Below are 13362 nucleotides of genomic sequence, written 5' to 3' on the forward strand. Positions count from 1 at the left end.
ATCTGCCCTTCCATTCTAAATGGTAGCTTTGCTGGATAGAGCAATCTTGGATGTAGGTCCTTGGCTTTAATGACTTGGAATACTTCTTTCCAGCCCCTTCTTGCCTGCAAGGTCTCTTTTGAGAAATTAGCTGACAGTCTTATGGGAACTCCTTTGTAGGAAATGGTCTCCTTTTCTCTTGCTGCTTCTAAGATTCCCTCCTTCTGCTTAATCTTGGGTAATGTAATTATGATGTGCCTTGGTGTGTGCTTCCTTGGGTCCAGCTTCTTTGGGACTCTGAGCTTCCTGGACTTCCTGGAAGTCTGTTTCCTTTGCCAGATTGGGGAATTCTCTTTCATGATTTTTTCAAATAAGTTTTCAATTTCCTGCTCTTTCTCTTCTCCTTCTGGCACCCCTATGATTCAGATGTTGGAACGTTTAAAGTTGTCCCAGAGGTTCCTAAGCCTCTCCTCAACTTTTTGAATTCTTGTGTCTTCATTCTGTTCTGGTTGAATGTTTATTTCTTTCTTCTGGTCTAGATCATTGAATTGTGTCCATTTCCTTCCCTTCACTGTTGGTTCCCTGTGTATTTGCCTTTATTTCACTTTGCATAGCCTTCATTTCTTCCTTTATTTTGTGACCATAATCAACTATTTCTGTGAGCATCCTGATTACCAGTGTTTTGAACTCTGCATCTGATAGGTTGGCTATCTGTTTGTCACTTAGTTCTATTTTTGGAACTTTGATCTGCTCTTTCATTAGGGCCATATTTTTTTGTCTTGGTGCAGCTGTTACAGTGTAAGGGGCGGAGCCTAGGTATTCTCCCACTTTGCTGTGGTTGTGGCTCTGTATGTGGGGGAGGGGTCAGAGAGGGAACAATGCCACTTGTTCAGCTCTCAGCCCACTTTCAGTCACTTCCCTTCTACCCACAAGAAAATTGGGTCCTTCTGGTGCTGATTCCTGGGTGGGTGGGTTTGTGCACAGTCTAGGACCCCGAGGGTCTCTCCAATGAACTCTCCAGTGAGGTTGGAAGTTCCTCCCACCACCACAACTCCCACAGATTTTTACAGCCAGAGGTTTTGAGGCTTTGGTTTCCCATGCCGGAATCCTGGGTTGCACAGTCTGTCTCACTCCACATTTGTTCCTCCTGGCTTATCCACATTCGATGTGGGACCACCTGCTCTACCAGCCACCACCTTGCCCATCCACCCGTCACCTTGCAGTGCATCTTCTGCATCCCAGCTGCCAGTCTCTGCCCCTCCTACTGCTGTGGATGAGTGTTTCTTCTTTAACTTCTTGGTTGTCAGACTTCCATACAGTTCAATTTTCTGGCAGTTCTGTTGTATGTTTTTGTGGGTTTTTTTAATTTGTTGTTGTCCTTCTTTTGGTTGTGTGAGGAAGCAAAACATGTCTACCTATGCCTCCATCTTGACTGGAAGTCCAGATTTTCTTTCTTATGATTTAGTCTTGGTAGGTTTGAGTGTCTAGGAATTTCTCCATTTCATCTAGGTTATCCATTTTTGAGGATATAATTGTTCACACTACTTTCTTATAATCCTTTTTATTACTGTAGAATTAGTAGAAAGTCCCCATTTTCATTTTTGATTTTAGAAATTCGAGTCTTCTTTTTTCTAGTCCTTATATCAGTAGCTAAAGTTGTGTCAATTATGTTGCTCTTTCAATGAACCAGCTTTTTATTTCATGAATTTTTTTCTGTGTCATTTGTAGTCTCTATTTCATTTACCTCTGATCAACTCTTTACTATTTTCTTCCTTGTCCTATCTTTGGGTTTAGCTTGTTCTTCTTTTTTCTAGTTTAAGTCATAAAGTTGGGTTGTTAACTTGGTATCCTTGTTTTTCAGCATAAGCATTTATGGATGTAAATTTTCCCCTTAGCACCATCACTGTATCCCCTAAGTTTTTATTATTATTCATCTCTCAGTATTTTCTCATGATTTCTTTTTGACCCATTGGTTGTTTAAAATTATGTTGTTTAAATTCCCACTTTTGTAAATTTCCAGTTTTCCTTCTGTTCTTGATTTGCATGTTCATCCCATTGTGATGAAAGAAGATACTTTGTATGACATCTATCATTTAAAATCTACTGAGACTTGATTTTTCTCCCCAGGCGGAGGAGCTGTGCTCTTCACATGGTGCATTCTGGAGACCCAGGTCAAGTCACTGCCACCTCTGTCATCTGAGGGAAGTGAGAAGAGGATCACTGAGCAGAGAATGCTGGAGTTGTCCCCAGAGAGGTCTCCACTGCCCAGCAACTGCCACTGGAGAGGCCCACCAACCCATTCATCAGTCCCCCTGCCCCATTCACAATTCACTCTGCTTCTGCAAAGTGGTATGATCAAAGGGACTGTCTTCATTGAATTTTGTATTGAAGATGGTAAAGATGCTAATGTAAATTTTGAAAATCTAAACACATTCAGTTGTCTTGGAGGAGATGATAATTTTTTAAATACTTTTGATTTTATTGTTGTTCAAGTAGAGTTTTCTGCCTTTTCCTCCCACCCTTCCCTACCACCCCAAATTTCCCCACCTCCCTCCCCTGTTTCCATCCCCCCCCTTGTTATTGTCCATGTATCCTTTATAGTTGTTCCTGTAAACCCTTCACACTTTCCCCCCATTATCCCCTCCCCTCTCCCTTCTGGTTACTGTCAGATTGTTCTTAACTTCAATGACTGGTTATATTTGGCTTGCTTGTTTGTTTTGTTGATTAGGTTCCTGTTAAGAGTGAGCTCATATGGTATTTGTCCCTCACCACCTGGCTTATTTCACTTAGCATAATGCTCTCCAGTTCCATCCATGCTGTTGCAAAGGGTAGGAGCTCCTTCTTTCTTTCTGCTGCATCGTATTCCATCATGTAGATGTACCATAGTTTTTTGATCCATTCATTTACTGATGGGTACTTAGGTTGCTTCCAGCACTTGGCTATTGTAAATTGTGCTGCTATGAACATTGCGGTGCATAGGTTCTTTTGGATTGGTGTTTCAGGGTTCTTAGGATATAATCCTAGCAGTGGAATTGCTGGGTGAAAAGGCAGTTCCATTTTTAGTTTTCTGAGGAAATCCCATGCTGTTTTCCATAGTGGTTGCACCAGTCAGCAATCCCACAACAGTGCACTAGGGTTCCCTTTTCTCCATAACCTCTTCAACACCTGTTGTTTATTGCTTTGTTTATGATGGCCATTCTGACTGGTGTGAAGTGGTAACTCATTGTGGTTTTAATTTGCATCTCTCTGATAGCTAGTGATACTGAGCATCCCTGGGCCCTCTGTATGTCCTCCTTGGAGATGTGTCTGTTCAAGTCTTTTGCCCATTTTTTATTGGGTTTCTTGTCTTCTTAGAGTGGAGTCATTTGAGTTCTTTATATATTTTGGAGCTCAAACTCTTGTCTGAGGTATTATTGGCAAATACATTTTCCCGTATGATTAGTTCTCTTTTCATTTTAATGCTGTTTCCTTTACCCATGCAGAAGCTTTTTATTTTGATGAGATCCCATTTGTTTATTCTTTCCTTTATGTCCCTTGCTGTAGGGGACATATTAGTGAAAATATTGCTGCATGGAATATCTGAGATCTTCCTGCAGCAATGTTCTCCTAACGGACTTTTATGGTGTCACGACTTATATTTAAGTCTTTTATCCATCTTGAATTTATTTTTGTGTATGGCATAAGTTGGTGGTCGAGTTTTGTTTTTTTGCATGTAGCTGTCCAGATCTCCCAACACCATTTGATGAAGAGGCTATTTTTGCTCCATTTTATGCGGCTGCCCCCTTTGTCAAATACTAATTAACTGCAGAGATTTGGGCTTATTTCTGGGCTCTCTATTCTGTTCCATTGCTCCATGTGTCTGTTCTTATGCCAGTACCAGGCTGTTTTGATTACAGTGGCCTTGTAATACAGTTTGATATCAGGTATTGTGATCCCTCCTGCTTTGTTCTTCTTTCTCAAAATTGCTGCAGCTATTCAGCAATTTTATGGTTCCATATAAATTTTTGAAGTGTTTGTTCTGTATCTATAAAATATGCCATTGGTACATTAATAGGTATTGCATTGAAGCTACAAATTTCTTTGGGTAGTATGGCCATTTTGATGATGTTAATTCTTCCAATCCATGAGCATGGTACATGCTTCCATTTGTTTGTGTCTTCCTTAATTTCTTTCTTCAGTGTTGTCTAGTTTTCTGAGTACAGGTCTTTTGCATCCTTGGTTAGGTTTATTCCTAGGTACTTTATTTTTCTTGTTGCTATATAAAATGGGATTTTTTCCTGATTTCTGTTTCTGATGTTTCATTGTTGGTGTACAAAAATGCCTTTGATTTCTGAATATTGACTTTGTATCCCGCTGTTTTGCCAAATTCATTTATTAGGTTGAGCAGTTTTCTGGTGGCGTCTATAGGATTTTCTGTGTACACTATCATGACATCTGCAAACAATTCCTCTTTTCCAATTTGGATGCCTTTTATTTCCTTTTCTTGTCTGATTGCTGTGGTTAGGACTTGCAATACTATGATGAATAGAAGTAGTGAAAGTAGACAACCTTGTCTTGTTTCTGATCTTAGTGGGGAAATTTTTAGTTTTTGCACATAGAGTATGATGTTGGCTGTAGGTCTCCTGTATATGGCCTCTATTATGTTGAGGAATGCTCCCTCTGTTCCCACTTTGCTGAGTGTTTTATCAGAGATGGGTGGTGTACTTTATCAAATGCTTTTTCTGCATCTGTTGATATGATCATGTGATTTTTGTCTTCGCTTTTGTTTATGTGATGTATTACATTTATTGATTTGTGAATACTGTACCATCCTTGCATCCCTTGGATGAATCCCACTTGGTCATGGTGCATGATCTTTTTAATGTATTGCTGAATGTGGTTTGCCAATATTTTCTTGAGGATTTTAGCATCTGTGTTCATCAGCAATATTGGCCTGAAGTTTTCTTTCTTTGTTATGTCTTTATCTGGTTTTGGGATTAGCATGATGCTGGCTTCATAAAAAGAGTTTGGGAGTCTTTCATCTTCTTGGATTTTTTTGGAATAATCTGTGGAGGATGGGGGTTAGCTCTTTCTTAAATGCTCTGTAGAATTCTCCTGTGAAACCGTCTGGCCCAGGGCTTTTGTGTGTCAGGAGTTTTTTGATTACTGCTTCAATCATCAGCTGTTATTGGTCTGTTCAGGCTTTCTTCTTCTTCAGTGAGTTTTGAAAGATTATATTTTTCAAGAAATTTGTCCATTTCACCTAGGTTTTCAAATTTCTTGGCATATAGTTGTCCATAGTAATTTCTTACAATCCTTTGTATTTCTGTGGTATCAGTTATAATCTCTCCTCTTTTATTTCGGATTGTGCTTATTTGGGTCCTCTCTCGTTTTTTCTTGATGAGTCTGCTTAAAGGCTTATCAATTTTGTTTATCTTTTCAAAGAATCAGCTCCTGGATTCATTGATCTTTAGAATTGTTCTTTTAGTGTCTATGTCATTTAATTCTGCTCTGATCTTGGTTATTTCCTTCCTTCTACTTGCTCTGGGCTGTCTTTGTTGTTCTTCCTTGAGTTCTTGTAGGTGTAGGATTAGGTTGTTTATTTGAAATGTTGCTATCTTTTTTAGGTAGGTCTGTATCACTATGAACTTCCCCCTCAGGACTGTCTTTGTTGTGTCCCATAAGTTTTGGATTGTTATGAGTTCATTTTCATTTGTTTCCAGAAACTTTTTGATTTCTTCCTTGACCTCATTCTTGACCCAATCATTGTTTAATAGCATGCTATTTGTTCTCTACGAATTTGAGTGTTTTGGGGTTTTTACCTTGAGGTTGGTTTCTAATTTCAGTCCCTTGTAGTCAGAGAAAACGCTTGATATGATTTCAGTTTTCTTGAATTTGTTGAGGCTTGTTTTGTGATGTATCATGTGGTCTATCTTTGAAAACATTCCATGTGCATTTGAAAAGAATGTGTATTTTGCTTCTTTGGGATGAAAGGCTCTATATATTCAGTGAAGTCCATTTGATCTAGGGCATCGTTCAGTTCCACAATATCTTTGTTGAAATTTTGTTTGGAAGATCTATCCATTTTTGACAGTGGGGTGTTAAAATCCCCTACAATAATTGTGTTGCTGTCAATATCTTTCTTGAAATCCTCCAAGATTTTCTTTATGTATTTTGGTGCTCTTATATTTGGGTGCATATATATTTACAATGTTTATGTCTTCTTGATGGATTCTTCCTTTGAGTATTATGAAGTGACCTTCTGGGACTCTCTTTATGGCCTTATGGCCCTTTTTTTGAAGTCTCTTTTGTCTGACATGAGTATTTTTACCTTGGCTTTTTTTTTTCCTGTCTGTTTGCTTGGAAAATTTGTTTCTAGCCCTGCACTTTCAGTCTGTGTAGGTCTTCTGTCCTCAGGTGGGTCTCTTGTAGGCAGCATATGTGTGGGTCATGATTTCTTATCCATTCAGCTATTCAGTGTTTTGATTAGGGCATTTAATCTATTTACATTTAATGTATTATTGATAGGTACTTATTCATTGCCATTTTTTTCATTCCTGTGTTTCTCTCTCTCACACTCTTTTTCTTCTTATTCTTTAAGCACACCACTTAGCACCTCTTGCAGTGCTGGTTTGGAGGAGGTGTATTCTTTAGTCTTCTTTTGTCTGGGAAACTCCTTATTTGGCCTTCCATTTTAATTGCGATCCTTGCTGGATAGAGTAATCTCCATTGCAGGCCTTTGGTTTTCATTACTTGGAATATTTCTTACCATTCCCTTCTGGCTTGTAGTGTTTCTGTTGAGAAGTCAGCTGCTAGTCTTATCAGGGATCCCTCATATGTTACTTCCTGTTTCTCCCTTACTGCCTTTAAGATTCTCTCTTTGTCTTGGAATTTTGACATTTTAATTATGATGTGTCTTGAAGTGGGCCTCTTTGGGTTCCTCTTGATTGGGACTCTGTTTCCTGGATTTGTGTGACTTTTTTTCTCATCAACTTAGGAAAGTTTTCCATCATTACTTTTTCAAACAGGTTTTCTATCCCTTGCTCTTCTTCTTCTCCTTCTGGTATCCCTGTTATACAGATATTATTATTTTTCATGTTGTCTTGCAGCTCCCTTACCACCTGTTTGTTCTTTCTGAGCCTCTTTTCCTTTTCTTACTCATGCTGGGTGTTTTTTCTACCTTGTCCTCCAGTTCGTTGATTCAATCCTCTGCTTCATCCAGCCTGCTTGTAATTCCTTCTAGTGTGTTTTTTATTTCCAAGATTTTGTTGTTCATTTCTTCCTGGTTTTTGTTTATAGTTTCTCTTTCCTTTTTCATACTGTTGTAGTTCTCACTCAGTTCCTTGTAGTTGTCTGTGTGTTCCTTGAGCATCTTTATAACAATTATTTTGAATTCTATATTTGATAGTTTAGTTACCACCACTTTGTTTACCTCTTTTAGTGGAGAGTCTTCCATTCCTTTTGATTGCATGTTCTTTTTTTGTCTCCCCATTTCAGGTGATTCTTTTTGTTTGTTTCTGTGCTTCCTGATGCTTCGCTTTGCTAGCTGTCTTTGTAGGGTGAACTTCTATGGTAGGAATTCTATGGGGTTCAGTGGTGTGGTCTCTTTGATCTCCTGTCCAGATGCTCTGGGTTTGCCCTTTCTTCTGTTTGTGTGGGCTCTCTTGTTGTACTTGGCTTTTTACCTTTTGGTGGTTCCTTTGTTGATGGTTTCTCTCCTCCAGCAGGTATACTGATGCTCACAGCTCCCACCTATTCTAGTATGTGATCAGTGGCAGGGGGTAGGCAAAATGGATTAAGACAGCAGGAGAGTATTTTATGGGATTTAAAGTACCAGGAAGTAGAGAAGAGATAGGTGATTCTTTGGATAAGTATAGTGTTAACTGTGATATTTCACCCAACTTGCCACTTTTTATAAAAGGTGAAAGAGTGATAAGACTGTTGTTAAAGAGGAGGAGGATTGTGAGCTGAATCCAGCAAACAGAGCACTTTTGCAATGTTAGATGGTGAGACATAGTGAGAGTAAAGGATAGAAAATAGGCATAGTGTGAAAGAGGATAGAGTTAACCACAACAATAATAATGCTCAGGATTAAATTGAAGTGGGCTAAGATCAGGGAGTGTTGCTGTGTAGTATGTACAATTGTATGGAACAACAGTTATTTACAATAGTACTGGAACAGCAATAATATGAAGAGAAATGTATGATTTGGATAACCAGAATAGAAACTACCCAATCAAGAGTAGTGTGTTATTGGTACACAAGTGAAGTGAAAGAAGGAAAATTAAAATACCATAAAGAGAGAATAAGGAAAACCAGTCAATCAATGGAATTAAACAGAGAAATAAAATGAGGAAAACTAAACATAAGGAAGAGAAATTTTTAAAATACTAATAAAATAAAACTGGTAAAAATAATGAAAAAATAATAATAATACACATAAACAATAAAATGCCAGCTCTATGGGATAACAAAGTGACATTTGTCTCAGTTTCTCAATTTTGGGGGTCAGCCTTGTGCTCCCCTTTCTGATCTATCTCTGGACCCTTCATAACTCCAAGTCTTATTGTCTCACTTGGGGGAAGAAAATAAAGGGGAAAAAAGAGAGAGGAGTGGACCATAAATAAGCCTCCTGCTGACTTTAAACCTGTTCAGCGAGTTCTGCTCATCTTCCTGGGTGCCACAGGAAGAGGGGGACTGGGCTTCTCTTTTCCTATGGTTTTGAGAAGATGGGGACCAGGTCTGAGCCACAATGTTCACAGTTTCCCAGCCTCCGGCTCCCGTCCTCCATGAGCTGCCAGGCTCCAGTCCATCACTCAGTCTCTGGGCACCCAGCATGAGTCAGTCTAAGGCACTCTGTTCCACTCAGCCACTCAGTCTCTCCACGCAGCACACACAGCTCGAATCACCCTCGGGTGAGCCAGCCACTTCTCGAGAGTTCCTTACAAAGCAGCTGCTCGCCATTCTTAACAAGTGCACGGCTTTTCACACAGCCCCACTTTCCAACCAGTCTGGAGACTATCCAAATCAGGTCCAACACGGCCCAATTCCTCCCTTCTCCAGGTGTCACCTGGCACCTCAGTTTCTCTGCCAGCGTCCACAGTCCCAGTGGATGTATACCACCTCTGTGTCTCCCACTTCATCTCTATTCCCCCCAGCGACTTCCAGCATCCAGGTCCTTCCTGGTGCTGGGCTGCCCTCCCTGCTTTTGTAGAGGAGGGAGCTGATGATCTAACTCTCCTCCCCATATGCTGCAGCAGGCACCGGGCTGGGGGCCACAATGGCCTAGCACCCTGTGCAGATCCCAGGGACCTTACTATCTCAGCACAAGCTCCTCACCATCTGTTTTTCAATGTCCTCTACAATTTTTGGCCTCCAAACTTCATATAAGCTGGGATTCCGTTGGCTGTTCATTCTGTTCCTCAGAAGATCAGCTAGGTGTTCCAGCTGGGCACAGGGAGAACTGGGCTCTGCTCCCACCTACCTTGCTGCCATCTTCTTCCCCAGGAAATGATAATTTTAAACATTTAAATGAAATTTGTCTTTTTCACTGTACTGCTCCAAATTATTCCAAGCATAAAAGAATGGACAAGTGAATTTTATGTTAATCTGGCCAGTCATGGCCAAAGTTAACCAATGAAAGGGCAAAGATTAATTGCTGCAGTGAGGGCTTCAATAAATGAAAAGACTGGAAAGATGATTCAGATGAAGACATGCCTAATTCTGATTATTTCTCTGAGATGTTGAACAACATAGGTAGTGATGAGGATGTAGATTTGCCAGAAGTACAATAGATAGAGCAGATGATGATTGACAGGACAGTGATGAAAAAAATGCCAGACCTGGAATAAGGAATGTTGTCCTCATCAGAGTTTGAGAAAGACAAATAACTTCTCTGCAAGATTTCATAATTAAGAGAATTTCTGAGTTGATAGATCTAAAAGCAACTGCTGCATTTGCCTCCTTTTATCCACTTTCAACCTGTTTGTTTTCTTAAAGTCTTCATTGTATGGAATGGTTTTAAGTCAGCTAAGGCAATAGCCTTATGCGTGAACATTTCCCAGACTTCCATAACGCTGTAGGCAATTGTACAGCAGTTGTGTTAAGTAAACATTTTACTTGAGTCTTCTTTATTTCATAACATAGACACTGACATGATAGGAAATTCTTGATTACAGAAAGATAACTAACTTTTAGATTTTGGAACATGGACTTAAACTGGCTGAAACAGATTAGCTGATACCTTAAATTAGTAACCTGTTGTTCTTCTGTCATATTCTTTGGGATTGTCCCACTAAAGTTTTATTTTTCAAAAAATGTACTTCAATTATATACATAAGTGATCACTTGTCGGTGTTCCAGATGTATCTTAGCTAAAAACCAGTGAATACCCTACACTTAGGTGGTTTTTGAAGCCTGTACAATTGGTATTCATTGACCCTTCAATTTTTACATCTCTTAGCATGGAGAATAAAGAAAGGCTGTATGTTGTTGCTTGAGAGTCTGTACATTTATACCATATTTGCATTTGTACTGTCAGTATGGCAAATAAATGGGAAAAAGTTAATATATTACTGATGTTTTCTTTCTTTCTTTCTTTCTTTCTTTCTTTCTTTCTTTCTTTCTTTTTTTTTTTTGATTCAGCTTATACCAGGGCTGAAACCTCAATTTATGTTCATGGCAGTGGGGATTTTTTTTAATGCCTACATTCTTACTAACAAACTGTTGAAAGACTTCTTGGCTCTCCTTTTAAGGGTCTGGTTTGCTGTGATTTCATGTAATTACCATTTACTGGAATAGAATTATTTTTCTTGGAGGAAGAATTTGTGAATATCTCTCTGTTTGAAAAAAATAAGCTTGCTGTAGTGTCATAGGAAACCTTTTAAAAGTAGATCTACAATAGTAATTGTAGGTACACTTTGCATCAGCTGTAAAGAAAGTGTTGTGATTTGATTAAAATAAAACTAAATGTGTCATCCACCTGTAAGAAATAAAATCTACTGAGACTTACTCTGTGACCTAACATAAAGTCTGACCTGGAAAATACCCCATGTGCAATCGAAAAGAATGTATATGCTGCTATTGGGTAGAGTATTTTGTACATGTCTGTTAGATCAAGGTAGTATATTGTGTCAAGTCCTCTACTTCCTTATTTTCTGCTTTTTTTTTATCCATTATTGCGAGTGGGGTAATGAAGTCTCCAACTATTATTGTAGAAAAAATTTATTTCTCCTTTATGTTCTGTCAGGTTTTGCTTCATATATTTTGATGGGCTGTCAATAAATGTTTACGGTTGTTATATTTCTTGCTGTATCAAAATATATTGATATACAACATACTTTTTACCTCTTGTTACCTTTTTTGATTGTCCATTTTGTTGAATATTAGTAGTCACCTTCAGCTTTCTTTTAGTTACTATTTGCATGTAATCTCTTTGTCCAGCATCTCACTTTCAATCTATTTGTGTCTTTGAATTTAAAAAGAATGTCTTGTAAATAAAAAAAAAAAAGTTGGTCATGGTTTTTAAAATATTTTATTTATTTATTTTTAGAAAGAGTGGAGGGGAGGAAGAAAGAGAGGGAAAGACACATCAATGTGAGAGAGAAACATCAATTGGTTGCCTCTCTACAAGCCCTGACCAGGCACCAAGTCTGCAATCCAGGCATGTGCCTTGACCAGGAATTGAACTGGTGACCTTTTGCTTTGTGGAACAATGCCCAACCAGCTGAGCTACACTGGTCAGGGCTATATCATATTTTTGTCCATTCTGCCAATCTCTGTCTTTTGATAAGAATTTAATCTATTTACATTTAAAATAATTACTTATAAGGTTAGACTTACCAGTACTTCTGTCATTTTGCTATTTGTTTTCCATATGCTTTGTAATGTTTGTCCCTCATTTCCTCCATTACTGTCTTCTTTTGTATTTTTTGTATTGAAATGTTTAACTTTTTCCCCATTTCCTTTTGTATATATTCCATAGCTATTTCCTTTGTGCTTGCCATTGGGGTTACATTTAACATCCTAAAGTTATAACACTCTTAATTTGAATTTATACCATCTTAACTTCAATAACATACAAAAAACTCTGCTTTATAATTCTGTCACTGAATTACATCTTTATACATTGTGTGCACCAAAACATACACTACTAACTCTTTAAATGTATTAGTCTCTTAAATTATATAGGAAACAAGATTTGAAGTTATAAATCAAAGTTACAATAATACTAGATTTTCACTAATAATTGTTTATTTAAATATTAGTCTCTTAAAACATATAGAAAACAAAAAGTGTACTTACAACTTTTACAGTAATACTAGCTCTTGTAATTGCCTATGTACTTAAATTTATTGTGTTCTTTATTTATTTATATGGCTTTGAGTTACTGTCATGTACTTTCAGGACTCCTTTGAGCATTTTTAATGGAGCACATATAGTAGTAATTAACCCCCTCAGCTTCTGTTTATCTGAGAATGTCTTAACTTCTCCCTCGCTTCTGAAGGACAGTTTTTTTCTGGATATAGGATTCTGGATTGATCATTTTTTTTCCTTTTAGCACTTTGGATATATCATCCTACTGCCTTTTTGTCTCCAAACCTTCTGAGGATAAATCTACTGAAAATATTCTTTAAAAAAATTTATAAATTTTATAGAGAGAAGGGAGAGAGAAGGAAACATCAACTTGTTGCTCCATTTATCCATGTACTTCATTGGTTGCTTCTTGAATGCCCCAACTGGGCATCAAACTCACAACCCTGGCACATTGGGACAATGCTCCAACCAACTGAGCTACCTGGCTAGAGCTACTGATAAGACTGTTATTGAGGATCCCTTGTGATGATTTGCTTCTCTCTTGTTGCTTTTAAGATTCTTTCTTTGTCTTTTGAAAGTTTGATTATAATGTGTCTTAGTTTCAGTCTCTTTGAGTTCATCCTACTTGAAATTTGTTGAACTTCTTGGATGTTTATATTCATGTCATTTGTCAAATTTAGGAAGTTTTTAGCCCTGGCTAGGTGGCTTACTTGGTTGGAGTGTCATCCTGTACACCAAAAGGTTGCAGGTTTGATTCCTGGTCAGGGTACATACCTATGTTGTGGGTTCACTCACTGGTGGGGGCATACACAGGAGGCAACCAATCAAAGTTTCTCCTTCACATCGATGTTTCTTTCTCTCTCACACTCCCTGCCCCCTTCCTCTTTCTCTAAAAATCAAACAAATCCTTGAGTGAGAATTTAAAAAATAGGAAGGTTATAGTCATTATTTCTTCACATATTCTCTTTCTTCTTTGTTATTTCTCTCTTTCTTTTTTTGAAAGTTCTTCTCTCTCTCTCTTCTACTTCTAAGACTCACACAATGCATATGTTGGTCTCCTTATTAGTGACACTTAGGTTTTCACTTTTC

General features: G+C 38.2%; 1 pseudogene; it reads left to right on the plus strand.

Moving 5' to 3' along the window:
• Positions 1-1386: 1386 nt before the first annotated feature.
• LOC112320039 (prostaglandin E synthase 3-like) lies at positions 1387-9809 on the plus strand (annotated as a pseudogene).
• Positions 9810-13362: the final 3553 nt, after the last annotated feature.

Source organism: Desmodus rotundus, chromosome 12 (assembly GCF_022682495.2).
Source record: "Desmodus rotundus isolate HL8 chromosome 12, HLdesRot8A.1, whole genome shotgun sequence".
Classification (NCBI taxonomy): Eukaryota; Metazoa; Chordata; class Mammalia; order Chiroptera; family Phyllostomidae; genus Desmodus; species Desmodus rotundus.